This window comes from Ictidomys tridecemlineatus, chromosome 11 (assembly GCF_052094955.1).
Source record: "Ictidomys tridecemlineatus isolate mIctTri1 chromosome 11, mIctTri1.hap1, whole genome shotgun sequence".
Classification (NCBI taxonomy): domain Eukaryota; kingdom Metazoa; phylum Chordata; class Mammalia; order Rodentia; family Sciuridae; genus Ictidomys; species Ictidomys tridecemlineatus.
Window position 1 is genome coordinate 30,291,921 of NC_135487.1, and position 27,828 is coordinate 30,319,748.

General features: G+C 40.2%; 1 protein-coding gene and 1 pseudogene across 2 annotated transcripts in view; both read right to left on the reverse strand.

Moving 5' to 3' along the window:
• The window catches only part of Hivep3 (HIVEP zinc finger 3), a 457,837-nt gene extending 430,302 nt beyond the window's left edge, over positions 1-27,535 (reverse strand). For both annotated transcript variants that reach the window (XM_078026057.1, XM_040288469.2), the window contains exon 1: positions 27,362-27,535. The gene's annotated coding sequence lies outside the window, so the exon portion shown is untranslated. The remainder of the gene's footprint in view (positions 1-27,361) is intronic.
• Positions 14,216-19,717, reverse strand: LOC101972620 (ribosomal protein uL30-like pseudogene; annotated as a pseudogene).
• Positions 27,536-27,828: the final 293 nt, after the last annotated feature.

Sequence of the window (27,828 nt, forward strand, 5' to 3'; positions counted from 1 at the left end):
AACAGGGGTGGGGGGATTTCTAAAGACTGATCGATTATATGTGCAATTTCACTCCCAGGCACATGCCCTACAGTGACAGTAAGGCAGGAATGACACCATAGTTCTCTCCAAGTATAAACATTTTGCCATGTTGGGTCAGATCCTTGAGATGAAGAGATTTTTGTTGGTTTAGTTTGGAAGAATGTAGCTTGAATACAATAGTCACGGTTTTTATTTAGTACGCAATCAACTGAATGGGGAAACACCAGCTTTTATTGAGTTTACTGCAAGATAGCAGTTTCTAGAACTGCAAGCAGAGTATTTGACAGGCAATTTGAGGATGTTCAAGGTAATAATGACCTCCTACTGTCTCTGAAACTTCACCTCATCTAGGGGCAAGTGTCCTCAAGGAGGAAAGACCTACAAAGAAAGCAACACCTGAGAGATGGGGATGCTTCTGATGAGAGCAAAGGCCCAGTGGTGGATGGGAGCCAGCCCCAGTGAAGCCATGTTGCAAATTGCTCACCAAATTGCTCACCACCAAGGCTTCTCAAGCTGACAGTAATGCCTGGCACAAGTGAAATACTACCACAAAACTTGCTACTCCATGGTATGCCGGCATCTGTATTAAAATTCCTATTGTAAAATCAAGCCAAGCACTTTCTTTAAAAAACTAGTGCAAAAGAGCAGGAGAGTCTCACTCTGACTCCACCCACATGACAGTCCCACGCCGCAGACATAACAAATCTGTTCCTCTCTTTCATTCTTTGGAATGGTTTCCTTCATAACTCTAAAGCACTTACATCTCCATTTCTTGATTTATCCACTTTAAAAATATGAACTCCCACTAAAGGAAGACTCACCTGGATTTCCCTCCACTTCGCTTCCTACGCTCCAAACTCGGTTGACAGATTTACATTCTATTCAGTAATTATATTTTCCATGCTTTGTCTTGAAATTGAGCCTTCAAAAATAAAATCTACCAAATAACATTAAAAATAGGACTGAGAGTACAGGACTGAGAATTATGATTGCACCCAAAAGAATGAAGTGTGGATCCTATGTCGTGAAACCTGTGCCACTTGAAGAATGAAGTTCTGAGTGCAAAGAGCCAGCAAATTTTCTGTTCTTCCTGTTCATTCATTGCTGAGAAGCAGAACACATTTTTTTTTGTTTCCTTTATAGTTGAACTTTGACTTTATATTTTCCCCAGAGTTCCTAGGAAGGAAGAAAAAGAATAGTATCTCCTGCATCGTATCATAATGCCCTTAAAAGATCCTAACCACACAGTTTCTATAATGGAACCCACTTTCTTCTCGATATCTGATTGCTACCAGTGACTTTCTAAATTTACTCCAGAGGGGTTATTTGGGGATTTTCTTTTCATTATTCTCCTGGGTTATTATCATTGGTTTCTTGGGTCCCATATTTTCATTATTTTTTTCATTATTTCTTGATCATTTATTGTTTACCTGAAGAATATTCTTCAGTAATTGCTCTTTTTTGGAAAGGCTACATGGAAGTAAACTTCCTCACTCCTTGTTGTTTGAAAACATATTTATTTTACTCTCCTATTTAATTGTTCATGATTGGTACAGCAGACACCACTGGGTGTCACAATATCTGTTTGTATAGAGGTCTTCTCCTCCTCCACGTGACCACAGAGGGATGGTTTCTGATTCATCTACCTTCCAGTGATTGACTTAGGAGAACACACATACCAAAATCTGGGTCAATATGAAGAAAAGCCTGCTGGGACTTCTGAATGAGAGGCTTCCCATCTTCCTCTGGAGTCTGTCTTTTCTGGATATGGTGCCTGAAACTACTATAGACACCTTGTCACAGGAAAGGAGCCAGCCTGAGGGTACAACTAATTGATCCAACAGAATGGTAGATGAATCTCAAATCTTAGTGATTATCATTTGTCAGTATCAAACGAATGGATTTATCAACCTGGTGATGCCCACATCTGAATTTTATCTGAGGCAAGCTAACATAGTGCCTTTTTGCTTAAGTTCCTGAGAGGGCTTTCTGTTCCTGCAGCCAAAAGAATCCAGGTAAATACAACTGGGAATCGAATTCTTCATTTATTTTCTCTCAAAACTTTGCAAGCATGATGCCACCGACTACTGTCTCTACTGTTATCAATGAATGTATTATTATGTGAATCTATTTCCCATTTCCTAACAATAGTATGGCTTTCCCTTTTCTTTTTTATTTTTAGAAAGAGAGAGAGAGAGAGAATTTTTTAATATTCATTTTTTAGTTTTCGGCGGACACAACATCTTAGTTTGTATGTGGTGCTGAGGATCAAACCCTGGCCGCACGCATGCCAGGCGAGTGTGCTACCGCTTGAGCCACATCCAGCCCTGGCTTTCCCTTTTAAGGGGAGCTTTTATACTTGTCTTTATTTTCTGACTACTGAAATTCATCAGAAGTATCTTGCTTTGGATGTTTTCTCACTTATTAAGCTTGGCAATCTTTTTAGTTGAAGAATTTAATTTTATATCTTTTTATTTTAGCTCAAAGAAAGTTTATTCCATTATTTTTAATTTCCTTTGTACCTATTATATAAATATTAGGCGTATTTTTTTATACATCTCATACTTACCACATTTTTGTTCTAGGTCGGAAAGATTTCTCAAACTTTATCTTCCTGTTTACTTATATGGAATTTATCAGTGTCCTTGCTATTATTCTGACACTGTTGCATTTTAAAAACTTAATCAATCATATCTTTAAGATTATCTTCTAATTACATCTTTTATAGCAGCAAATCATTGTCTTATCTATATGAAAATGTCTCAATTGCTTTTAATATCTTCTCAAGTGAGTTCTTCTTTGTATATATTGGTCTTTATTTTTTATGATTTTGAGTTCCTTTAGATGTCTGGTGGACCTTAGGTGATCATTTTAATTTGTTGGTGAAGGACAGATAACTCATGTATGTTTCCTTTGTAGTTAGGAAGACCTATTTGCTCTACATGTCAGGGGTAAACTGTAGCCTTTGTGTGGAAAGATACTTCTCACTGGTAGACATAGCCAGGGAGCTATGGGCTTCATCCTACGAGATAAGAGAACTGGAACTCCCACCACCATCAATGTAAAGTAGGGTACTTCTATGTGGTTCACCCCTAGTCTGGGGTAACTTCCCCTTTACCCTTTGTTTCCATGTATGTATGTATGTATGTATGTATGTCCTAATCTCTAGTCCGACTACCCCACCCTTTTGTACTTTTGCTGGTGTTCCACCACACAGACACAGGAACTTCTCCACTGGGCTTCATCCTACGAGATAAGAGAACTGGAACTCCCACCACCATCAATGTAAAGTAGGGTACTTCTATGTGGTTCACCCCTAGTCTGGGGTAACTTCCCCTTTACCCTTTGTTTCCATGTATGTATGTATGTATGTATGTATGTATGTATTTATGTATGTATGTATTTATTTATTGATTGATTGATTGATTTATTGATTTATTGATTGATTGATTGGGGTATGGAGGATGTACTTGAAATTTAACTCAGGGCACTTGACCACTGAGCAACATCCCCAGCCCTATTTTTTTGTATTTTATATAGAGACAGGATCTCACTGTGTTGCTTTAGCACCTCACTTTTTGCTGAGGCTGGCTTTAAACTTGCAAACCTCCTGTCTCAGCTTCCCAAGCCCGTGGGACTATAGGTATGCCTGGCCCAGAATTTCATTTTTATCTGCTGGATCTGCCTCAGCTATTGCTCTGCATTGCTCCCTGGCCCCAACTTCATATCCTGGGCTATCCCTTAGCATATCTTTCATAAGTTAAGAAAACAATTCTTAGAATTCAAATTGTTCTGTACACACTGTAGAAAGGAAAGAATTTCTTAGCAAAAAAAAAAAAAAATGTCCTGAGGGCATCTCTCCAGTTAACCAGCCAGACTGTTGCTTAAAGCTTTCTCTTCTCTCCAAGCCTGGAGCTTATCTGAAGTTTCCCATCTGAGATACAATTCTCCATCTGAGTTCTTGGCTTGTTTCCTATTGTATTTTGAACACCTGAAATAATAAATTGCAAGCCCATCTAGTTCCTACCTTGCTGATATGTGATGTGTCTCAACACATTGCAATGCCTCCTGTTTTCAGAGTTGTCATGAATTCCCTTTTCCCCCTCTTTCTTTAATTGTTGTTTCAGTGGGTTCTAGAAAGGCAAATGAATGTACTCATTCTGTCAACGTGAACCAGAATTTTCACTTCATATAGAAATTGTATTAACAGAATAATACAATCAACTTTTTCCCTCCATTTTTTAACAATGTAAGGAGTTTCAGAGTATCTTGGAAGCCTATATAATGTGGATGTAAAGATAATAAGCTAGGAGGGAAAATTAATGTACTAAGTAAAAATGATTTAAATCTAGATCCAAGTGTATAAAGTCAAATACACTTTTCTCCATAAGGATAATTAGTTTCTGTATTAACCTCCCATTCCCTTCAAAGTCAAAAGTTTAATATAGGTTATTTCCAGGTAAACTCATTCACTTCTGGGTAATATTAATCATTTCAAGATTAATCTGGTCAATTCAAGATGTTACATCACTGTCATCCTTCTTACCAGGACTATCTAGGGTAGCCCGGGCGTTAGGGTAGGGAATACCTTTCCTGCCCTCCCTCGCCTGCCTTCCTCCGACCTGATCTTTGGCCATTGGCCTCTATCCCACAAAATGCTTCACTGAAGTCCATGGTCCTCATATTGGCCCAAGCATCAGGACAGAGGGGCCATGCATCCTTCTCACCTCAACTATGAATTCCTCTGGGTTCACTGTCTCCCCACTTCTCAACCTTCTCTTTCTCCATCTGCCTCTTTGCTGAAATTAACTTAAAAACCCAGAGTTTGAGATGCTGTCTTGTCCTAATCTCTAGTCCGACTACCCCACCCTTTTGTACTTTTGCTGGTGTTCCACCACACAGACACAGGAACTTCTCCACTGGGCTTCATCCTACGAGATAAGAGAACTAGAAAGTGAGGTAGGGAATGTCCCTATTCTTGGATTTGTCCAACGTCATCTCCAAGGCTCGGCCCACTGCCAAAATAAAAACCAAGATGGAACACTGGCTGTCTCTCCATGAACCCACTGGAACATAAGTCTATCTCTTCTGGTTGTTCTCTGTCCCTAGCTTAGGCTATGCTTAGCTAGTTAACAGAACAAGGTCCTCATCTAAGATGTCATTAGTGAGTCTAAGATATATGTTTCTTTACAAATGCACACCTTTTTAAATTTTCAATTGGGAGGTACAATTGATGACATCTTAGATGTTACCGACTGAACATTGGCATCCCACCAAAATTCACATGTTAAAGCCCTAACCTCCAAAATCTATGGGATTGGGAGAAAGGGCTTTTGAAGGTAAATAGGTTTAGGTGAGCCATGAAGATGGGGCTCCATGACTGGGATAGTGTCCTTGTATGAAGAAGATGCGATGAAGCATGTGCCTGCACACTTTCTCATGGGAAAGACACTGAGAAGGACGAGGGCCCTCACCAGAACCCAACCATACTGGCACTCTGATCTTGGAGTTTCAGCCTCCAGACTCTGAGAAATAAATTCTTGTTGTTTAAGCCCTGCACCCCCATCTATAGTATTTTGTTACAGCAACCTGAATAGACGTAGACATTAAATCTGATGTAATATGGTATTTCTAATCTATTGTTTATGACATAACTTTATGCTTTTTGTATTAGTTTGCTGTGGCTGCTGTTATGCTTTAGAGGCGAGGTGTCCCTCAAAAGCTCATGTGTGAGACAATGAAAGAAAGTTTAGAGGCAAAATGATTGGATTATGAGGGCCTTAACACAATCAGTGTGTTAGTCCCCTGATAGGGATGAACTGAGGGTGACTGCAGGCAGGTGGGCTGTGGCTGGAGGAGGTGGGTCATCATGGGCATGCCTTGGGGGTATATTTTTATCCCTGGAGAGTGGAGACTGTCTTTCTGCTTCCCGGTGCCATATTTCCAACTGCTTTCCTCCACCACGCTCTTCCACCAAGATGTTCTGCACTTAGGGCCCAGAGCAATGGAGTCAGCTATCAACTGAGACCTTTGAAACCATGAACCCAAATAAACTTTTCCTCTTCAATGGTTCTTGTCAGGTCTTTTGGTCACAGCAGTAACAGAGCTAAGTAAAACAACTACTATAAACTGTCACTTAAGCAGCAGAAATTTATCATCTACGTTCTGAAGGCTAAAGTTTGGGATCAAGTTATTGTCAAGGTTTATTCCTTCTGAGGGCTGAAGGAAGGATTTGTCCAGGGCTCTCTCCTTGGCTTACAGATGGTCATCTCTTCCCTGTGTTTCTTCATACTGTCCTCTCTCTGTGGATGTCTGTGTCAAAATTTCCATATTTCCTAAGAATATCATATCAGATTAGAGCTCATGCTAATAACTTCATTTTACCTTGCTTACTACTATAAGACCCTATCTCCAAATATGGTCACATTCTGAGATACTTGGAGCTAAGACTTCGCCATCCGAATTTGGCGGGGAGGGAGACATAATTCAACCCATATACCTTGATTCCTTCAAAGATTTGCTTTTGATATTCAAACCTAAACTCTCACAAATGAAGTCTTGCTTGTCTCTGCTATGAATTTGAAAACATAGGTATTTAAAATCCTGATGAGAGTGCTGCTTCCCTATTTTTATCATTATCTCTACTTTTATCATTTCTGGAGAGTGGAGACTCTCTCTATAACAATTCAAATGTTCCCAGTAATGAATTAATAACAGAATAAGGAGAGGGGCATAGAAAAAAATTTTAAGGGGTGAAGAAGAAAGAAACTTCTATTAATACTTCAAAAGATTTCCAACTTAATTAAATCAACCCAAGATCCAAAATTTGCTGGGTTAAACCAGAATCAGCTTGCCACTTACAGGGAAAGCCTTAAATGCTACTCAAAAATCTCTACTAACGCGTTTCCTAAAAGCAGAGGAGTGGAAAGACACCCCCAAATTCTGAAGACATAGGCAAAGCAGCTTATCAGAAAAAAAGGAATGTTTACACCCCCTTGGTGAATCTCTAAATGCATGTGAATTTTATGTCACCCTCCACCATTCTTCCTCAACCCTGGGTGGTAACAGGTTTTACAAGGAAGAAAAATTCAAAACAATTCCCCCCCTACCCCAGTTTCGAGTAACATCCAGGAAGATGCACCCCGTTTATCCTATGATTTCATGTGCCCCTGGCATGATGCCCCATGTCTGAGAAGCACGGCTTTCAAGGGAGGAAACAGGAAGTTCCACAGATAAAGATTTTGTTGTTTTCAGCCAAAAAGGATCTTCATCTTGGCACTGCCAGGAAGCCAGTCCTTTCCCACCCAAAGGACAGCATTTCCTGAAGAGCACTGCCACGCTGCTCCCCAGCTGGCAGACAGTCTGCGAGGTGGAAAGGAACAACGGAGCTACATGGAGGGAGCTACATACACACTGCAAGGAAAGGAAGGTGCAAAGCGTGGGGAGAACATGGAGAGGAGGAAAAGCAGCCCCAGCCCAGGGCGAGGAGGCGAGTGGGCGTGGGGGCACACCCAGGAACGCAGAAGGGAGGAGGCAGAGGAAGGGAGAGCTCAGGTTAGGGTCTGGGCCAAGTCAGATGCATCTGAAGCGACGGTGGGACCACCTTGCAGGAATAAACCCCAAATACCCACAGCCTGAGAATGGTTGCAAAGCAACAGCCTTTTCCCTCGTAGGTCCAGGGACTCTGTCCTGTCCTTTCCTTTCCACTGGTTTATGATATTGTGACAATCCACTTAAGTGAAGTTCCTAGTGCTGATGAAGCTGGAGCTGCCTGGTGACTTCTAAAGTTCTCTCTAAATTCTATGAGTCGATGATACATTTGGGTCTGCAAGTCACTGAACCGACTCTGGAATGAATGCGACTCAGCGGCAGGCGTTTTCTCTCAGGTTTAATACATTAGAAAGAAGTTTCTGGTTGGTTTTCATTTGCATCTCTTCAGTATTCGGCATCAACTTTGAGTGTGTGTTGGGCTGGGTGCCTGTAGAGTACTGCCCAGGAAGGTCTCCTTCTATTCACCTTTGCCTACCCATCTCGCATAAAGATGCCAAAGAAGGTGGGAATCAGGCCTGTGTTTGTGCCAAAGATCCACCCATGTGGGCAGCCCATCAAAGCAGCAAGGAGAACCAAAGTGGGCCAGCTTCTGAAGATGAGTTCTACAGAAATCCCTGGAGCTGGTGGCTAATCACGTCCAAACCCAGCCAGCAGCCGCACCAGCACGAAGGAAGAAAAGTGAACCTCTCCACTTCAGTTTGGAATGGGGACAGTTCTGAGTTTCCAAACTTAAGCACATTAGGGACGAAACTTTACGATTCTCTAATCAACTCATTTATATTTAAATCTTCTGTGTGATTAACTCCACAGGTCTCCCCTCCCTCCCATCCACCCCCAGAGGTGAGTTTAAATTCTGGTCTTCACTCAGTGAGTACTGAAGCCGCTGGGCTTGACCTACATACTGGGCCCCAGACTGTCTCTGTTCTTAGGCTCCCCAGACCTTCAAAGAGTTTGCCCAAGTCACTGTCCTTCAGGATCCAGTCTAGATACAGGGCCCAGTGGGCCTCCCCAGGGGCCACTAACTGGCCGCCTCTTCTTCTTCCAGCTCTTCTCTCCCCTCACTAAGGACACCGTCGCCCCACTGGGAAGGGGGTGTTAAGAGGAGGCTCCTTGAACTCATCAGGCATCCTTCTAAATCTTTTGTCTAAACATTGAGTCCTTTGGTGTCCCCATGAGGACTAGGCCTTGGGAAATCAAATACCAAGCATTGATTTCTGAATTCTGCTATGTCACTGGTCCCCTGAGGTCATGGACATAGAATGCCCTCGCTGCCTGAGCAGGGGGATGTGCCATAGCTAAAAGAAACAGAGGGACAAAAACCGCTACGAATAACTGGAAATAGCATCAGCCACATTCCCCACCGTCCTTCAGCTGCCTGTGTGTCCACAGCCATGTCTGTGCTCCTTTGATGCTCTGTCGCTTTTGAACTGTTCCATCTAAAGTCCTTAGGAGAAACATCAAACAATTAGGTGCCGTAATTGCCAATTGCACAGGGATTAGAGGAAAGGGCAAAAAGGGCTTTTGGCTAGTCACACCAGGGTGAAACAGCAGGGATAGTTCAAGGAACCACCAGTCAGAGAATGTGGTCAAGGTGTAGGGGTCAAGTCTGCCATTTATGTCTTTAAAAAGACTGGATTTAGATATTGACATATATACGTGTGTGCCTGTACAAGAAAAGATGGGGCTACCACTTTTTTTTCTTTATTGGCTCTAATTATTTCCAGTAAAGAAGAATAAAAATGAAATGCAGAGTGCAGGTAGAAGATGAGCAGTAGATAAAAATAAAGAGGCAGGAAGGAGAAGGACGTTTCTTCACGGGCAGTTCAATTTTTATCATGAAGTTGGTAAAACACAAAGACAAAATTTAAGAGTGTTAATTAGCATCTTCTCATTGTAGGGAATTTGGAAACTATGAAGAAATATAAAAATAAGTCTAAAATCATCAGTAATCTCTCAAAAGATAGCCAGTGTGACATTTGGGCATAATTTCTACATATTTTAAAACATGTATATGAATATTTTTAATTATATAATCATTTTGTAAAATGATTTTATTTGCTTTTGTGTAATTTTAGTTGTTTTTCTATTTACATAAGTAATACACTCATGAAAAATTCAAACAAATAACTTATAAAGTGAATATTTTCATACCATCAGAGTTAATAGTTTGATGTACACTGTCCCAGAATTATCCAATAAAATACACATTTCTTTAAATGGGATCACACTACACAAATGTTCATCAACTTACTCTTCTCAAAATCTCCTGGTCATCTGATTTTATCAGTTGAAACACATCAACCTGAGTCTTTCTACCAGACCCAGTTAAAACGGGGAGTACCTTATTTAACCAGTCTTCTGTTGATACACAAAGTATTTTCAAGTTTAATACAATGCTTCAGTATCTTGATATACATATACATACACATATATCACATGTACATATACATAAGAATACATACATATGTAGGTATATATATACAAACGTGTGCATGAGTGAATGAACAGATATATAATATATATTCATTTGTGTGTGTTTGTGTGTGGTATATATTTCCTGAGATGAAATTCCTAGAAATGAACTATTAGGTCAATAGGAGTCACATTTTAAGTTTAAAGGATATTGCCAAAAATGTTATGGAAATAGAAAATTCCAACAGTTTTGCTATCGTTTTTGAATCCTGAATGTCCCCAGTGGCCCATCTGTTGGTTTATTCCCTGGAGTGGGAATATTATTGGGAGGTGGTGAAACTGTTAGGAGGTGGAGCCTAGTGAAAGATCCTTAGGTCATTTCATCATTGGTGTCACTTTGCAGGAGATTGTGGGACCCTGTTTCTTTCTTTTTCTGCTTCCTGGCCATGAAGTGAACAGTTTGGTCTAAGATGAAATGCCTTGCCACAGGCCCAAAGCCTTACCTACTGTATGTAGATCATGGTTGAAACCTTCAAAACTGTGAGGCAAAGTAAACCTTTTCTCTTTATAAGTTTATTATTGCATGCATTTATTACAGTAACGGAGGACCAACACAAACAGGGTGTACCCTTTTGTTAAATCTTACAAACACTAGGTATTATCAATCTTTTAATATTTAATGATATGATTGGCAATACATATTATTTTTTTACAAATATTTCCCTGGGGTTGATATTTCTTTACCTTTTGATTTTTATTATAATTTAACTTTTGCTTTTCAAAGAAATTTTTAATGATATGTAGTCCAATTCCTGGTTCCAACATTATAAAAATGCTGACCTGAATTTCATTTTATATTTAAATACAAAAGCTGTCTATAAATTACTTTGCTTTAAGAACTGAAGTGAGGATTCAGATTTTTTAAAATAAAAATTTAATAAAGTGTAAGATACATACCTTCTGTACAAAACATAAATGAACAACTTGATGAATTTTCACAAAATAAACTCCTCATATATTCTGGCATATGGGGTATCATCGAGATCAAGAAACAGAACATGACCCATACCTACAAGTCCTCTTAATTTCCCTTCCAGTTATTACATCCCCCAAGTAACAACCACTCTCTCTCATTTATATCACCAGAGGTCAGTTATGCCTCTTTGCAGGTCTGGTATCTTTTCCTCTGCATTATGCTTGTGATTCACCCATGTTTTCACACATAGTTATAGATTACTAATTCTCATTTCTGCCTATATTACACAAATATGATTTCTTTAAACAATTCATTATTCCATGGCCTTTGGAAATCCAGGTTGTTTCTAGTTTTGAGGCCAATGTGAATAATATAAATGCTATGTACATTCTTATACCTGTGTACTGGTAGACATATAGACATATTTCTGTTGGGTATATACAAAGCAGTGAAACTTGGGTATAAGGTGTATGTATGTTCAGCTTTACTAGATAGTTACTACTGAACAGTTTTCCATAGTAGTTGTATCAGTTTATGCTTCCACCAACAAATCATAACAGACCAACGGTTCCATGTTTTCTTCAAAACTGAGTATTGTTCGACTTTTTAATTTTAGCCATTCTGCTGGATATGTTATTGTAGTCTTATTCTGCATTTCTCTGACAACTAGTGAAATTGAATAACTTTTAATAAATGGATTAAACAACTGAACATCCCCTATGTGAAGTGGCTGTTGAAGTTTTTCACCCATCTTCTATTGGGTTACTTATCTTATTGATTTGTAGTTCTTTTATAATATCTTCACCTACTCTGTGTCTTGCCCTTTCATTCTTTAAATGGCATCTTTTGATGATCAGAAGTTCTTGATCTATCAAATATTTTCCTTTAATGTAACAGTGAATTCTGCCATTATGTATAAGTACAATGGACCAATAAAATATGGAAAAATATCCTTTTCAGTGCTTTCTATCTTGTCTAAGAAATGCTTGCCTAGTCTAAGATTACACAAATATTCTCGTGTTTCTAAGAAATCTGTGTCTTATCTCTTGTATGTAGATTGCAATGCAGCTAGAATTGATTTTTATGAATGTTTTGAGGAAGATGTCAAATTTATTTTTTGCCATGTGAATATGAAGCTGGACCAGCACTATTTATTGAAACCCCATCCTTTTTCTATCATATTTTAGTGTTAACCTTTGTTGTAAATCAGGTGTTTATATGAGGAGCTCTTTCTAAATCCTCTAATCTGTTCCATTGAGCCAGAAGAAATGAAAATATGTCACCCTGAAATGTACCTCTTTAACATAAAAATTATCTTTTAGATAATGACAATTAAGAAGCAATAAGAAGAAAAGTTCTCCTCACTCCCCCACTTTCCTTCCTAAAGGCAGGATATAAATTCTCCTCTCCTTGGGACAGCTCTAGAGTCTTAGTCCAAAGACAGCACCAGAGGAATTTACAAGCAACCTTACTCCATAGTTTCCCCCCATATATTTACTTTCTCATTAGTTTTCCTCCCTTTAAAGCCTAAAATCTCTTCTTTGTCCTTCATTTATCTATAAATCTATTGCTCTTTGTTGAAGATGCTACATAAAACAAAATTCCAAGCCCCTGCCTTAGGTTACTTTTTATTGAGCTTTCTCCCCTATGATGTGTACTTCACACATTAATAAACTTGTTTTTCTCATGTTAACCTGGCTTTTATCCATCACAAGAACACATGGGGGTTGAGAACAAACTGCATTCACTCCTTGACAGGGCCATTTGTCTATTCCAGCACAAATACCACACTGACTTCATTATAATAGCTTTATAATAAGTCCAAATATATTAAGGCATAAATTCTCCCAGGTTTCTTCTTATTCTTCATGTCTGTCTTAGGTAATCTTGGCCCTTTTCCTTTTCCATACAGATTTTATAATCAGCTTTGAGATGTCCATTTTAAAGACTGCTGGAATTTTGAATGACTTCCTTAATTTCAGATTAATTTTGGTAAAACTGATATCTTTACATTATTGAGTCATTCCCAATCTGTGAATATGGTATATCACTCCATCTACTTAAGCATTCCTTAATTTCTCTCAATATGTCTTTCTGGTTTTAGATCTTGCCCATCTTTACTGCATTTGTTTCTATGGATTGGTTGGCACTTTTAAAGGCTTTTATAAATGATATTGGTTTTTGAAATTTCATTTTCTTTTTGTTGTTGTTGTTGTTGTCAATATATAAGACTACAATTGATTTTTCTTATTTCCTCTTTGAGACAGGGTTTTTCTATGCTGTCCAGGTTGGCCTCAAACTCATAAACTCAAGTAATTCTACTACCTTAGTTTCCCAGGTTGCTGAGACTATAGACATGCACCACCAAGCCCAGAAAAGTATAATTGATTTTTATATATTGATTTTTGTATCCAGCAACCTTGATAAATTTACTTATTAATTCTAATAATTTTCGCTGGGTGCAGTGGCACACACCTATAATCCCAGTAGCTCAGGAGGCTGAGGCAGGAGGATCATGAGTTTAAAGCCAGCCTCAGCAAAATCGAGGCACTAAGAAACTCAGTGAGACTCTGTCTCTAAATAAAATACAAAATAAGGCTGGGATGTGGCTCAGTGATCAAGCGCCCCTGAGTTCAATCCCCCATTAAAAAAAAAAATTCCAATAGTTTTTTTTTAATAGATTCTTTCAGATTTTCTGTATACCCAATCATGTTTCCTCTTAATAAAGATGGTTTTCCAATCCATATGCCTTTTATGCCTTTCTCTGGCCTTACTACAATAGCTAGGTCTTCTAATGCAATGTTAAATAGTAGGGATAAGCAGACATCTGAGAGAGAATACTTTCAATATTCCACCATTAAGTATTGTGCTTACTTTAAGATACTTTTAGGTATTTATTATCAGATTAAGGACTAAGACTTTTTTAAAATCATGAATCAATATTGAATTTTATCAAATCCTCTCTTTTTTCATATCCACTAGGATGACAATATATTTCTCTACTTTTTTCTCTTACTATAGGGAATTATCTTGATTTGTTTTAAAATATTAAACTGCTCTCAGGGCTGGGATTGTGGCTCAGCAGTAGAGCACTCATCTAGCACATTCGAGGCCCTGGTTCAATCCTCAGCACCACATAAAAATAAATAAATAAAATAAAGGTAGTGTTTCCAACCACTTCCAAAAAATAAAATAAAAAAGAATAGTTTATTCTTCTTGTGGAAGAATAAACTATTAAACTATTCTTGTGGAAGAAGGACACTGGGGATCGAACCCAGGGCCTCATACATGCGAGGCAAACAATGTACCACTAAGGTATCCCCCTGGCCATTTTTATTTTGGCATAGTGCATTGCTCAGTCACCCAGACTGGACTTGCACACTTGAGCTTCTTTTGCCTTAGCCTTCCAAGTAGAAGAGATTAGGGGCATGTGCCACCACAGCCACCTAAACTACTCTTGAATTCCTGAAACCTATCCCACCGGTTATGATACATTAGCCTTTTTATGGATTGCTGAAATCATTTTGATTATATTTTGTTTAGGATTTCTGTATATATAAGAGTTTGGTCTTTAATTTTCTTTTGTTGTAAGGTCTTTGCCAAGTTTTTGTATGATGGTTTTTCTTTAGAAAAAACTTGGAAGTGCTAACTTTTTTTTTTTTTTTACTTTCTAGAAAAGCATGTAAGATTGATGTTATTACTTTTTTAAAATGTTTGGAAGACTTTACTAGAGAGATCATCTGCAAATAAATTTTGTTTGTTTATCTTTCTGCTATTTGGTGGGAAGTTCTTGAATAATAAAATAAATTCTTTAGTACAGTGCTATTCAGATTTTCTATTTCTTCTTGTGTTTTGGTATGTCAGGTTTTTCAAGGAATTTATTTCTTTCATTTAAATTGTCAAATATGTTGGCATAAAACTGTTCATATCTTCTAACTAAAGATGCATCTTAAATGTCTAAACAGTTTCCTCAAAATCACTTATTGAATTATAAAATTATAAAATACATTATATGTGAATTTCATTTAATCAGTCATTCAAATATATAGATAAAGAATTTGTCTTCCAATCTGTTTCCCTTCCTTTGGTTAGATTGTCCTGGTCCCCAAAGCACCTTCAACTTTTCTTGCTTACAAGAAATGCTTTCTTCCTTTCTCCATAAATTTAACCACTTTCGATATATAGATCAAATCTTTCTTCCCCTGTGATAGCTCCCCCAATTACTAACTACATTAGTGTTTTTTCTGACTTCCTAGATACTGATTATATATATATATATTTTTTTAAATGGTCCAGATTTGTCATGAATTTTTCCCTATTTCCTACAACCTCCTAAGAAGACTAAAAAGTCCTCTGTGAAAAGGTCTCTGTTTCATATTTCCATGTATTCTTCTCAGAACCCACCTAATCCTAAAACCATAGTTTCTACACTGAAAAAAAAATTTTAACAACTGCCTGATTAAAACTACCATCCCTATTTCTTTTTTCCTCTGTAAGAAATGAACAGTAACATAAGAAAAAGCAAAAAAAGAAAGAAAGTTTTTATGATGTGGATTCTTCCCTTGTAGATGAGTAGCCATCATTTGGGAATGATTATAAGCACTTAGCACATAGTACCCTGAATGCTGGAGCTTTGGTTTTAGGCACTGTGGAAGTTAAAACAGACATCCTCTGTGTCCCTGTAAAGCTCATGAATTTCTTAACTTATTTTTCCATTCTTTCCATAGTGGCTTTGGATCAAAACAGATCCTTAATTTTAACATAATCATTTTTTTCAATCCTTTCTTTAGTGAAAGATAATGTTTTTGCATATTATTTAAGAATCCTTCCCTATGCAAAGATCACAAGAGATATATCTAATTATTCAAAACTTTTCTAGTATTTCTTTTCCTAATTAAGTTTTTCAATCCCTTTGAAATTGATTTTCATGTTTTATGTAAAGTGACAATCAAATTGTATTTTTTTCATATGCATACCCGTCAGCCTCAGTATCATTTACTGGAAAGTTCACTCTTTATCTTAGTGTCCCCTTTGCAACACACCAACAGTCCAGAAATGTGAAATAGTTTCCAGGTTTTCTATTTGTTCTATTAGACTATGTGTTTATCCTTGAATCAATACCATGTTGTCATTACTACAACAGCAATACCCATACAGAAAGTCCTCTGACCTAGTTCTTTAAAATGTCTTATCTGTTCTCATTTAACATATCTATGATCAATGTTACTTCTATTTCTCTTGGTAGTTTGTTTTTGTTTTGGGGGGTGTATGTGTGTGTATGTGTGTGTATGTGTGTGTGTGTGTGTGTGTGTGTGTGTGCTTTTCCTCCTAAGTATGCTCCTGGACTTGATCCATTGCTGCAGGAGTCTCAGGGAGCCTTGTATACATGTGTGGATTATTTATTCACCAACGTTAAACCCCAGGATAGAAGATGTGAGGAACAGGACTCCTTCCTCCATGGCATGTGTTGATTTCAGAGGCAGAGGTGGTCAATGTGGAGAACAATGGAATTTTCCTGGGAACTGGGCTATCATGAGAGGTTCCATCCATGATTATAACCCACCATCTCTTCCCCAATCCTTTCCTTTCAGTTTCTGAAGATAAGGCAGAAAATAATCTTCTCGGAAGATATTTGATAACAATTCCATAGAACAAAAACACATGCTTTATGTACCACTTTCAGATATTCTGAGTTTACTTCAGCTGGTAGATGAGCTGATTGATGCTTCTGCCCCATACCCCATCTTCCTGAGGAAGCTCACTCTATTCTTGGTAGCATGATGGGCCACAGAGAGGTGGAAAGGGTGCCAGAACCAAGCGAGTGCCTGGAAATACTCCCCTGGAAGGCAATTTTATGAATGAGTTCTTCCAGACAAATGTCACCAAACCTCCCCAGGTGCTCCTAATCACTGTGTCATCTCTCAGGGGGATGGTCTTATTCTGGACCTCTGCTTGTCCATGTTTTAAGATGAGTTCCTGGATAGCCTTCAGATTTGGAGATCCCCAGGTCACAGAAGGTTTCACTATCCGTAGCATTTTGGGGTTTGGGGGTGACTTTGACAAATACCACTAAACATTTTCTTCAGACAAAGTCTTGCGATGGCCCTTGACACCAGTAAACTCACCCCATCAATCCTTTGGATGGAACAACAAAGACCAAGGAATGTCCATCCGGCACATCCAAAGCATGAGGTTTCACTCAAGTCATCTGAGGCATACTTTGTCACATTGCTGCCACTAGGAATTATGTAGATGATTCCACGTCACTTAAACCTGAACTCTTAGCCTTTCCTCTGCTTCCCTGCCCAAAGCACCTGCTTTGTCTGGGCAGCTCCAAGGGCCTGATAAGCTTTCCTCTTTTTCAAGAGATTTTCTGGAACCAAAGAGATCTTTTTTCCTTGCTCTTTCTCCACCATCTTCCCAATGCTGTGATTATTGCTCATGCTGAGTTCTTTTTTTTTGTTGTTGTTGTGGTTTTGATGTTGTTTATATGGTGTGCTGTTCTTTGGTGCAAAAATTTTCAACTAATATTTTCCTGAGGAAAAGAAATTTTGTATTCCTAATAATGCTTTAATCATAATGCCTATTTGAGCTAATATTTGGCTTCTTATTTGACAGCATACATTTTTCCACCCTTTTACTTTCATTCTCTCTGTATGTTGCAGATGGATCTTCCTCAAGGAGCTAGGCTGTTTACTTACTCTTGCTTCCATTCTTTTTGTGGTTATTCTAGAAATTACACATACATTGTTAACCTAGCCTGAAGAGAGTCATTATCTTTACTCTCCTTCCAGGGAACACAAGGACCTTGGAATGCTTTTGATTCCTCTTACCTCCTTTCTTTACTCACATGTCATTTTTTTCTTTATTTCAATTCCATATATTTTATCCAATAAGATAATAAAATTTTGTTTTATACTTCATTATTAACCTGCATTACCTACATATTTATTGCTTTTTTAACACCCCTTATTTCTAGTCATCTCTTAGCTTTTCCACCAGGAGTCACTTTTCTTCAGCCTGCAGAATATCAATTAAGGTCACCTTTAATAGAGGCAGAAGTACTATCATGGTGGAGCACTCTGATTTTTCAATTATTCTTGAAGGATATTTTCTCTGTGCGTGGAATTCCAGGTTGTCAGCTATTTTAGTTATAGACCTTACTATGCTGTCTTTCTGGCTTCTGTAGTTAGGGTTAAGAAGTATGTAACCACTCTTTCCAAGGTAATTTGCCTTTTTAAATTTTTTCTGGTTGCTGTTAGGATTTTCTCTTTGCCTTTATTGTTTTGAATTCAGGGCTTAATAAATTTTACCAATTCTTGGAAAATCTCAATGCTAATTTCCTTGAATAGTTGCTTCTGCCTGGTTCTTTCTTTCCTCTCCTTTATAAACTCCAACTAAGTACATGTTGGTTGGAGTTTGAGATGTGGATTCTACCTGTAGATTCTTTTAACTTCTCTTCCATATTTTCTTTTTTGACTCCTTGTTCAGAATTCTGTATAGTTTCTTATCCCTCTTCATCCACTAATCCCTTTTTGACCTTATCTAATAAGCCGTCTAATGGTAAGCTATTACATTTTTAAATTTTAGTTTTGCATTTTTTATCTTGTAGAAGTTCTGTTGGTTTTTTTCAAATTTGCCAAGCCACTGAAGATATATAAGTTTGCCTTTATCTCTAAGAACATAATAAGCATAGTTTTTTGTCTCTATACTTACAATACCTAAAGAATTTGAGTCTTTTATTTGTCCTGTTAATCACTTCTACTCTTTCATCATATTTTATTTTCTTCTGGGCCTTATTATTTCCGATTATACCATTCATCAATCCTAGAAAATTAGGAAAAAGGTAACTTCCTACAAAGACTCACCTTTGATTGTTCCAGGTATCTAGGGTTGATATAGGATACAAAACCAACCTGCAGCTACCTACACCAAGTTCATGGCTTAGGGTTCTCTGAAGTTGAGGTGATTATAAAACCATCAAAATCTGTCAAAAGGCTGGCTGCTGACCACAAAGTTCGCTTTCCTTTTTATTTGGGCTCTTTTCAAAACCAAGGCCATCTTCTCTGCCTTGGGGTGAGGACACGGTTTTACTTCTGGTTTACTTTTGTCCTGGCAAGTTACAGATCCATATGGAGATGGTCTCCTATGAGACTCTCACCTTGCGCAAGCCATGTACTTTGACTCCTAACCTCCTTGTCCCTACAGGGCTGCCAAACCACAGTCTATATTAGGATCAACAAATATTCTCAGGGCAAAAGCAACTTAGATGTTCTAGTATTTTATCCAGCTCTCTAGGTTCCCAATTGATCACAGATTTTGACCTCATAGTTCCTTTTTATCTTCTCAGCTTTCAGTGCTTTTAAGGAAACCTAAAATGTTTTCAACCTCAAAAATATATTCAACATTTTAACATTTTCAGCGGAACTTTGGTTCAAATAACCTAGCCTACCACTTTCAGAAACAGAAGTCTAACAATTTTTTTCTTCATAATAATTGAGTGAGCTAAGTTTTCCTGGACATCTATTGTATTTGCATGAGATCCTCTTGGCAGAACAGGGGACATGCCAAGGATACTTTCAGATGACATATTCTCATAACCCAAAGGCTCTCTCTTCCCTGCTACCACAGAGATAAAATGCTTCCTACAAATATGGCGGCTCACCTATGTGATGATGCAAATTCTCTTCTTTTGCTCTCTGAACCAAACTATATACCCAGCCACACATTCAGTTCCTACAATTGTTGCAGCAAGGGATTTACTTGCTGTAACAATTGTAGGAACATTTATATATACATATATATGTATATGTATATGGCATATATGTATATATACATATATACATCATATATATACGTGCTATATATAACATATATACATCAGGGTATACTTCCCATCTTATAAATATGACTTTTCTGATACTTTCTAAGAAAGTACTGCTGAGCTCTGTGTATCTCTGTTCTACTTCTCTTCACTTCCTACCATGTGGCTTCCACCTGAGCTCATCTACTTAGAACAGTCTTTGCACATATTTTGAAATCTGTAAATTAAATTCATATCCAACTACCATTAGAATTTTCAAAATATTTATTTTTATTTTTTCATTTTCCTTGTTGCTTTTGAATGTCTCCCAGGAAGAGAAATGGAAATACAACCCAGCGCAGTGATGTTTGTGCTCAGAGGTTCAAGTCATCCCGACTCCCCTTTTTCTCTCACATCTAATATCCAATACACTCTTTGTCAACTCTACCTTAAGATGTATTCAAACCTCTATCCTACTCAAAGCTACCACTGTATATCATGTGGACTATTGCACAGCCTCCTAATCAGCATTCTGATTAAGAGAATCAGACTCACCTAGCAGAGTCACCCTCTCTGGGCTGTCTACAAAGCTGGAGAAATGCTGGGAAGCTTTAATTCAAACACAGAACAAGCTTTCTCTAATATATCTTCAACACTGGCAGAAAAAAAATGTACATAACTTCTATTAGATGCCTCTAACTCAAAGGCCTTCAGAGTCCTGGCAGGTAATATAAATGAGTAAGGAGGGCAAGGTGGAAATAATGGCAAACAGGGGAATTCTATGCTACATCCAAAGAGAGAAGCCACTCTATCTAGTTCCAAAGAGGAATGGGGATCTTCCAATGGTTCAAGAGAGACCAGAAATCTGTATTTTAGTATAAAATCTCCCACTTTTCAAAAAATGACAACTAACTTGATTTTTAAAAATTCTATGCAGAATAAAACCCATCTCCTGACAAAATTTGGCTGGGGGCTCTCAGTGTGCAATTTCTATTTTATATAGTCAGCTCAAAATTAGGACACAGGTAATTTATCACACTCAAAAGCAAAGTTTCCCAGGGGGTTCAGCGGGAAGATTTCATTAGCTGGAGTAACCAGAACTCTCAGTCCCTTTCAAAACCTCCCTCCAACTTCTCTACCAATTCTGGTATAAACTCCCACCAACTTTAACCATGAGAAAACATCTGGGCTTTAGAATCAAAAGATCTGTTCAAAACCCAGTGCTATATCCTAGAATTCTTTACCTTCTCTAAATCTTAGTTTCCTTATCTGCAAAATGGGAATACTAATTCCCATTTTGGAAGAGTGCTAAAGAATAAATGTAAGTAATGCACCTGGCAAGTAATAGAGGCACAGATAGATAATAACTATTATTAACAGTCTAGGACCTACCTTTCCCAAAGAAAATCATGATACATGATAATTCAACAACTATGATACACAATGTCTATAATAAGCTAATAGCACCTGCACCTCTTTGTGAAATAAGAGAGTAAAAATGTTTTAATAAGTAGAATAAGGATGGGAAACAGCTCTGTAGGAGCCCAGGTTTTGACACCAAGGTACATGCTTGTGAACTTAGTCCAGAATGTCTAAGTTTGTAGAAACCAGTACTAATTAAAATTCATAGACATCAATTATCTGATTATTCAAGAACTCTCACAGCTCTTGAAGCCATTTTTCGTATGCACATTACAACACGACACCGAGTCAAGTGAAGGCATGCCAGTTCCCCAAAGGCCTGAAAAGAATGAATCCTGTAGCTCAGGGAGACACAACTGGGAAAGAAAGCCAAGTGTGTGCAGCAACGCTTTCTCCATGCCAGGTAGACTGCAGGAGCTGAATGAGAGTCCTCCCTCCATTGGCAGATGCAGGGAAGAAGCAATCTCTGAAAGGGTGTTTCACTCCTGTTGGAAAAGCCTATCCCCTGCCATCCCACCTGCCCTGTGCCTTTCCAGGAGGAGCAACTTCATGAAGAGCCATGAGGTATGAGAGAGAATGCGTAGGACACTAGGCCCTGCTCCACACAGTGCACACGTAGAGAGTCACAGACAAGGTCGGGGCCATCCCAAAGGAAGCACAAATTGTGCTTTCTCTAGGAGCCAAGAGAACCCTCTAGAGCTGAATCCAGAAATGTGTTTCAGCAAGCAGAGAATGCTCAGTAGGCTTCTTACCCAGGAGGTTTAAAAAGAAAGGAATTCATCTCTGATCAGCTGTACTTCCCCCCGAAGAAGGGCTGAACTTCCAACCCCCATGCCAGATTTGCCTGGTCTAGTCCTATTTCTCAGACCCTCATGGTTCCTATAATCATGCATACCCATTATCAGTTTTCCTCTGGGGAGACCCAAGCACTGGAAACCACTTACCTCCTTTACTGCCAAGCCTCTCCTAGTAAGCAGGTGATCAGTAATCATTGATATTATTTCTAGGTTTAAGAAAAGGGAGCTTTGGGACCAGAGATATGGCTCAGGGAGAAAGAGCTTTCCTAGCATGCACAAGGCCCTTGATTTGAGCTCAGCACTGAAAAAAAAAAAAAAAAAACAGAAGAAGAGGAAAAAGGAGGCCCAGAAATGGGACAGAGGAGTTGACAATTGCTAAAGATGTGCATGGGGTAAACAGGGATTCAGAATATTTTTTTATAAATTTCTGTGTATGTTTAAAATTTTCCATAATAAAAAAATTGTTAAAGGAAAGGAGGAGGAGGATGCAGATGCAACTTGAAAACAAAACTATGTTGTTCACTCTCTACACTGCATCTGGACACAGAACAATCTGGGAAGTGCTCTGGCTTTCAGATCCACAGCCTAGAAGGTCATGTGCTCCTGGAGCAGAGATTGTATCTTCTAAGCAACACACTCAATGTCCTCAACAAAATAACCTTTGCAAATTTCCCTAAAACTTTTCAAAATTATTCTGGCAGAACCCAGCTTCCCTTCTTGGCCTGTGAACCCTCTGCCTCCACAAATCACCCCTCCAGCCTCTTCCCATTACAAGAGCCTCTACTCCCTGTTCCAAACTACTGTGTTGAGCAATTCAGCCATCAAAACAGTTCCTGGGTGGCAGCCGAATGCCTGGGTTTCAGCGACTTGTTTAATTGAGACTCCCTCTGGATGTCAGATGTGAGGATACTTGCTTTCACTTATTTTTTGGGGGGTGGTGAGAGGCAGGGGAACCAGGGATTGAACTCAGGGGCACTTGACCACTATGCCACATCCACAGTCCTATTTTGTCTTTTATTTAGAGACAGGGTCTCACTGGGTTGCTTAGCGCCTCACTTTTGCTGAGGCTGGCTTTGAACTCTCAATCCTTCTGCTTCAGCCTCAAAGTCACTGGGATTACAGGTGTGCGCCGCTACACCCAACTTTGCTTCCCCTTCCTTGACCCCTTGCTTTCACTTTTAAGGGGTTAGGGAATACTTTGTAGTTTCTTTGCCTTCCTCTTCTCTTCAACCTCAATTTGCTCTTCATCAATCTCTTTTTAACCTTAAGTGGAGTTTCACAACTGTCCTGTGCATTGTAGGATGGTCAGCAATATCTCTGGTCTCCACCCACTGGATGCCAGTAACCCATATGCCACTCCCAGCTGTAACATCCAAAAATATCCCCAGGTTTTGCTAAATGTTCCCTGTTGGTGGGGAGGGTCCCTGGTTGAGAACCACTAGCCATAAAGATGTTGAAAAAATATGACCAAAATTGTCCTGGTTAATAATAATAATAAATTATTATTATTATTATTATTATTATTATTCAGTTTATTTCCATATATACTATTAGACAATATATTTTAACTTACAAATTTGTAAATATGAGTATTTAAGAAATGTTGCATTCTAAACCAGAAATACATAAAGTAACAAGAAAAAAATGAATCTAACATTCGAAAATATGTTTTCTTTGCCTTGGTGGTTTCCTGTGTAAGTCTTTTTTGCTTCTCCCAAATGATCCTGTTTTCCAGTCAACGTGGTCATCAAGGCATCTCTCGCTGAGCCCTCTTGGAACACCACACAATCTCAGTTTAAATTGGAAGAAAAGCTTCCAATGCCTTTCTCAGCACTTCCCATGACGTGTGCTGGCTCTCGAGCACATACTTAACAGGGGTCACTGGAGAACAGAATCCCCCAAAAGAGCATTTCTTGGAAGGGGGGACGGGGGGAATGTACTGCTAATGTGTTCTAGTGGTCCAGCTCTGAAACAGTTGCACCCAACTCCTCTGCATAACCCAGTGAAAGTCACATCCTTTTGCATCTGAAACCTTCCATGCCTAGAGCACCTACTTCCAGTTTTGACTTGGAGACATAGGGGTCCAGTGGATGCTCCAATGCAGGCTTCACCTCTCTCCTCTGCACATCCTATACCTCTGAGGCCAGAGAAACACCCAATTCCCAACCCGACCAGAAGTTTAATGGGAGGTTAAAGCAGCCAGTGTCAGAGGCTGCAGTACCCCTGGGGAAATGCTGTTATTTTTCTTCATTAGGCAGAGGGAGTTTCCCACTCTATTTAAATGGACACTCCCCTCTTGAGAAGAAAGGAGATCTGTTTACTGGTCTGCAGAGGCCTTGCATTAGCCACACTTTATTGCACAGCTTTGGGAAATACGCAGACAAAACTGTCTCTCCTCCCCTCTCCACTGACTTCCCAGTTCCATCAATGGCTCTCCCAAGCCTCCACCCTCTCATACACCCAAGAGATGTTGATCTCTGATGCTGTGGGCAGACAGTCACTGGATGTAGGGGGTTCTGTCATCGGGGGTCTAGTTCCTCCTGGTCTTCTGTAGCTTCCCATTCCCTACCACTGGATACAGTCCCATCTTCTCAGGTGCATGGATTTGTGAAGCAGACCAAATGTTTGTCCTTGGAGGTGTCCAAGCAGGAGTGGGCTGAACAAAGGTGCCCACTTAAGGGGGCATTTATCCACTGGACAGGTAATGGAGGGAGAAGGAAGAGGTCTTTAATTACGACTTAAAGCATCCTTCCATCCCTGACTTGCTGTGATTCTGGGAACTTCTTGATCTGCGATTCAGGTCCTGCCATCCTCCAACCACAAGCCTCCTGTAAAACGATACTCAAATCTTATGCTGTGCCTTACAGAGGAGGACAGTTCATTCTTGGGTGCATCTACTGGTCTCTCCAATAGGCTAGTTAGCTCATTTAATTTAATGACTATTATTCCATCAATGAGGAAATGGGAGGTATGGAGATGAGGCATCTTAATCAAAACCATAGATGAGTTGGTGGCAAAGTTAAGTCCAGAAGAACTCCTAACTTGATTCTTGTGATGACACTGTAAAGCACTCTTCTGCCCTGATGCAGAATGCAACACTCTACAAACAACATGTAGAAATGAACACCTACGGAAAGAAGGCAGACCCACACGTTGGTTAAGGATGTGGACTCTGAAATCAGGTTACCTAGGCTAGGCTCTGGCTGTCATTGGCTTAATTATATGACCTGAGTTAAGCAAGGGGGCTTCAATCTAATTGCCTTAAACACAAGGTAATGATAGTCCCTTCCTTATGGGATGGTTGTGAGAATTAGATAACTTAATAACTGTAAAACACTCTAAATAGTGCCTAGTAGCTAGGGCAGTGGCACATGCCTGTAATCCCAAAGGCTCAGGAGGCTGAGTCAGGAGAATTACAAATTTGAAGCTAGCCTCTGCAACTTAGCAAGGCCCTCAACAACTCATCGATACCCCATCTTAAAATTAGAAAATAAAAAAGGGACTGGAGATGTGACTCAGTGGTTAAGTGCTCTTGGGTTCAACCCCTGGTACCAAAAACAAAACAAAAACACTAGTGTGTAGTAGATATGCTAATAAAATATGACATCATTATCATCCTCACAGCTCTACTATAACCCCCAAATATAACAAATACCTTGCTTTAAAAAATACAGCCTAGCAAATCAAAACTGAATCTTGTTATCTTAGAAATTCATCCAAAAAGAAATCAGTATGGAGCATAAACTCATATGATATTAGTCCAAAAAATATATAAGTGACATAGTGACTGCAACCATTACTACCAGCAAGAATGACCTCATAAAACCTCACAGATCAAAATCATTTTAACACCTACCGAACCAAAGAATTTTTTAAAAATTACCTAGCCTCTAGCAATAATTATCTTAAGTAAAGTGGGCTGCAAATCTGTTAGAGAATTGTTTTTTTCTGTGATATATTTCTAGTAAATTGCTGCTTCTATATTAAAAGTTCTGGTGTTGCAGAACTGGCATACTAATAGAAAGATTATTATAGAAAGACTATTAAAATGAATTAGATGTTATTAAAGATTCAACACTACAACAGCACCTGATTACAAAGGATTTCAAGCCTATTGCTTAATGGGCAGGTGAAAGTGCTAATTAAGCCCACTCTTAAAGGATGTCCCTAGGCAGGTCTGTAAACCACAGGTAGCAAGAGGTCTTCAAACTAAATGAGGAACCAGTAATGCCTACCCAGTTGGATAAGGTCCTACTGGGAAGATGGGGGGGGGACAGGAAGACCTAAGTTTTTCTGCACTGGAGGGGTAATCTAGTAAAAGTAGACAAGTATTCAAACTTAATTTGAACCGTAGCTTTTCCCTTAACTGCTTCATCAGCAACACTTGGAATTCCTCCTTTGCTTGAGTGAAGAAAACCAAAGAACCCGCCATAAATTGGAAACCTTCAATAAACAACACAATCAAAGAGAGGCAGAAAAAGCTTTGCCATCATTACCCAAGTCTTCTCAAGCAACCAGACTACACTCTCTTCTCAGGCACCTTGGTTAAAAACACCTCTCACTGCAAACACAGCCCAAAGCTCTCAGTGGTTCTTAAAAAGAGTTGCTAGACTACAGGCATCAACCGTGCGTTTCAGGATCTATTTTGCTTTCCCACCTTGTTAATTAACTAATCAGGGATGGCAAAGCACCTCACAGATATGAAGTGTCAGGAAAATGCTCAGTAATTTCGCCTACCTGGTCTAAATATCAATACTAAATTAAGAAGGTGGAAGGGTGAGAGACGCAGCTGTCCCCAGATTGCTGCAATCCGGGGCTCCCTAATGGAGAAGCGGAGAGACCCGCGTGCCCTGCAGCAGCCTCCAGCCCCAGAGCAGGGCTCTCGGCAGGACTTCTGGAAGAGAAACCTGGACCAGGGCCACCTCAGGGCAAAGGCAACGCGGCTCGCGAGGCGCATCCTCGCTGCTCAGCCTCCATCTCCCCGCATCTCTCGGATGTCAACAAACCCGGACCACAAAGTGAAACTTTCCTGGCCCCAGAGGTCGCTCCGGGTCTCTGTCCCTTGCTTGGGAGCAGACAGGTGTGGGGCTGGGGTGGAGACCCCCGCCCCGAGTCCCAGGGATTGTGGAATTGGCCCGGGAGGGGGCTCAGGACCAGCTCCCTATGTCTGAAGCAGGAGGGCGGCCGGGTACCCTGGCTGCCAGGCGCGGCACCCTAGATTTGGGAGTGGGGGTGGGGAGGGCTGTTGTCCCGCCCCCCGGGACCGCCCCCGGCGGCCAGGGGAGCCGCAGCGCTGACACAGTCTGGAGGGGGCGCCCGCGCGGCGGACCGATCCCGAGAAGGGGGACGCGATGGCTCGGCAGCCACGGCCGGCCTTACCTGAGCGCCGGGCCGGGACACGGGAGGTGGCTCGGGATGCCTGATGGAGAGCGGCTGGCAGCAGAGCTGGCAGCCACCAGGGCCACAGCGTGCAAGGAGCCGCGGTGGCGGCGGCGGCGGGCGCGGACTGACAGCCCCAGGCCCCGCCTCCAAGCCGCGGGCCCCGCCCCCTCCGTGGCCTCGCGGCTGGCCCCGCCTCCTCCGCCCACCGCCGGGGTCAAGCTCGGTCCACCGGCGCGGAGGGCGGGGGCGCTCGATTTCGATTGGCCCTGGAGATGTCCGCCCCGCCTACTTCCCGCCCCCTCCTTGGCGGGAAGCAGCGCGTGCGCAGTGGCCCAGAGGCGGGAGCGGTTCTGCCAAGTGCGGTTGTGCCTGTCCGCGGCCTGAGGTACCCGAGCATCTCTCCTTATTCGGGAGGACTGGGAGCCCCGGCTAACCCGAGGAGCAAGAGTCGGACTCAAGACTTC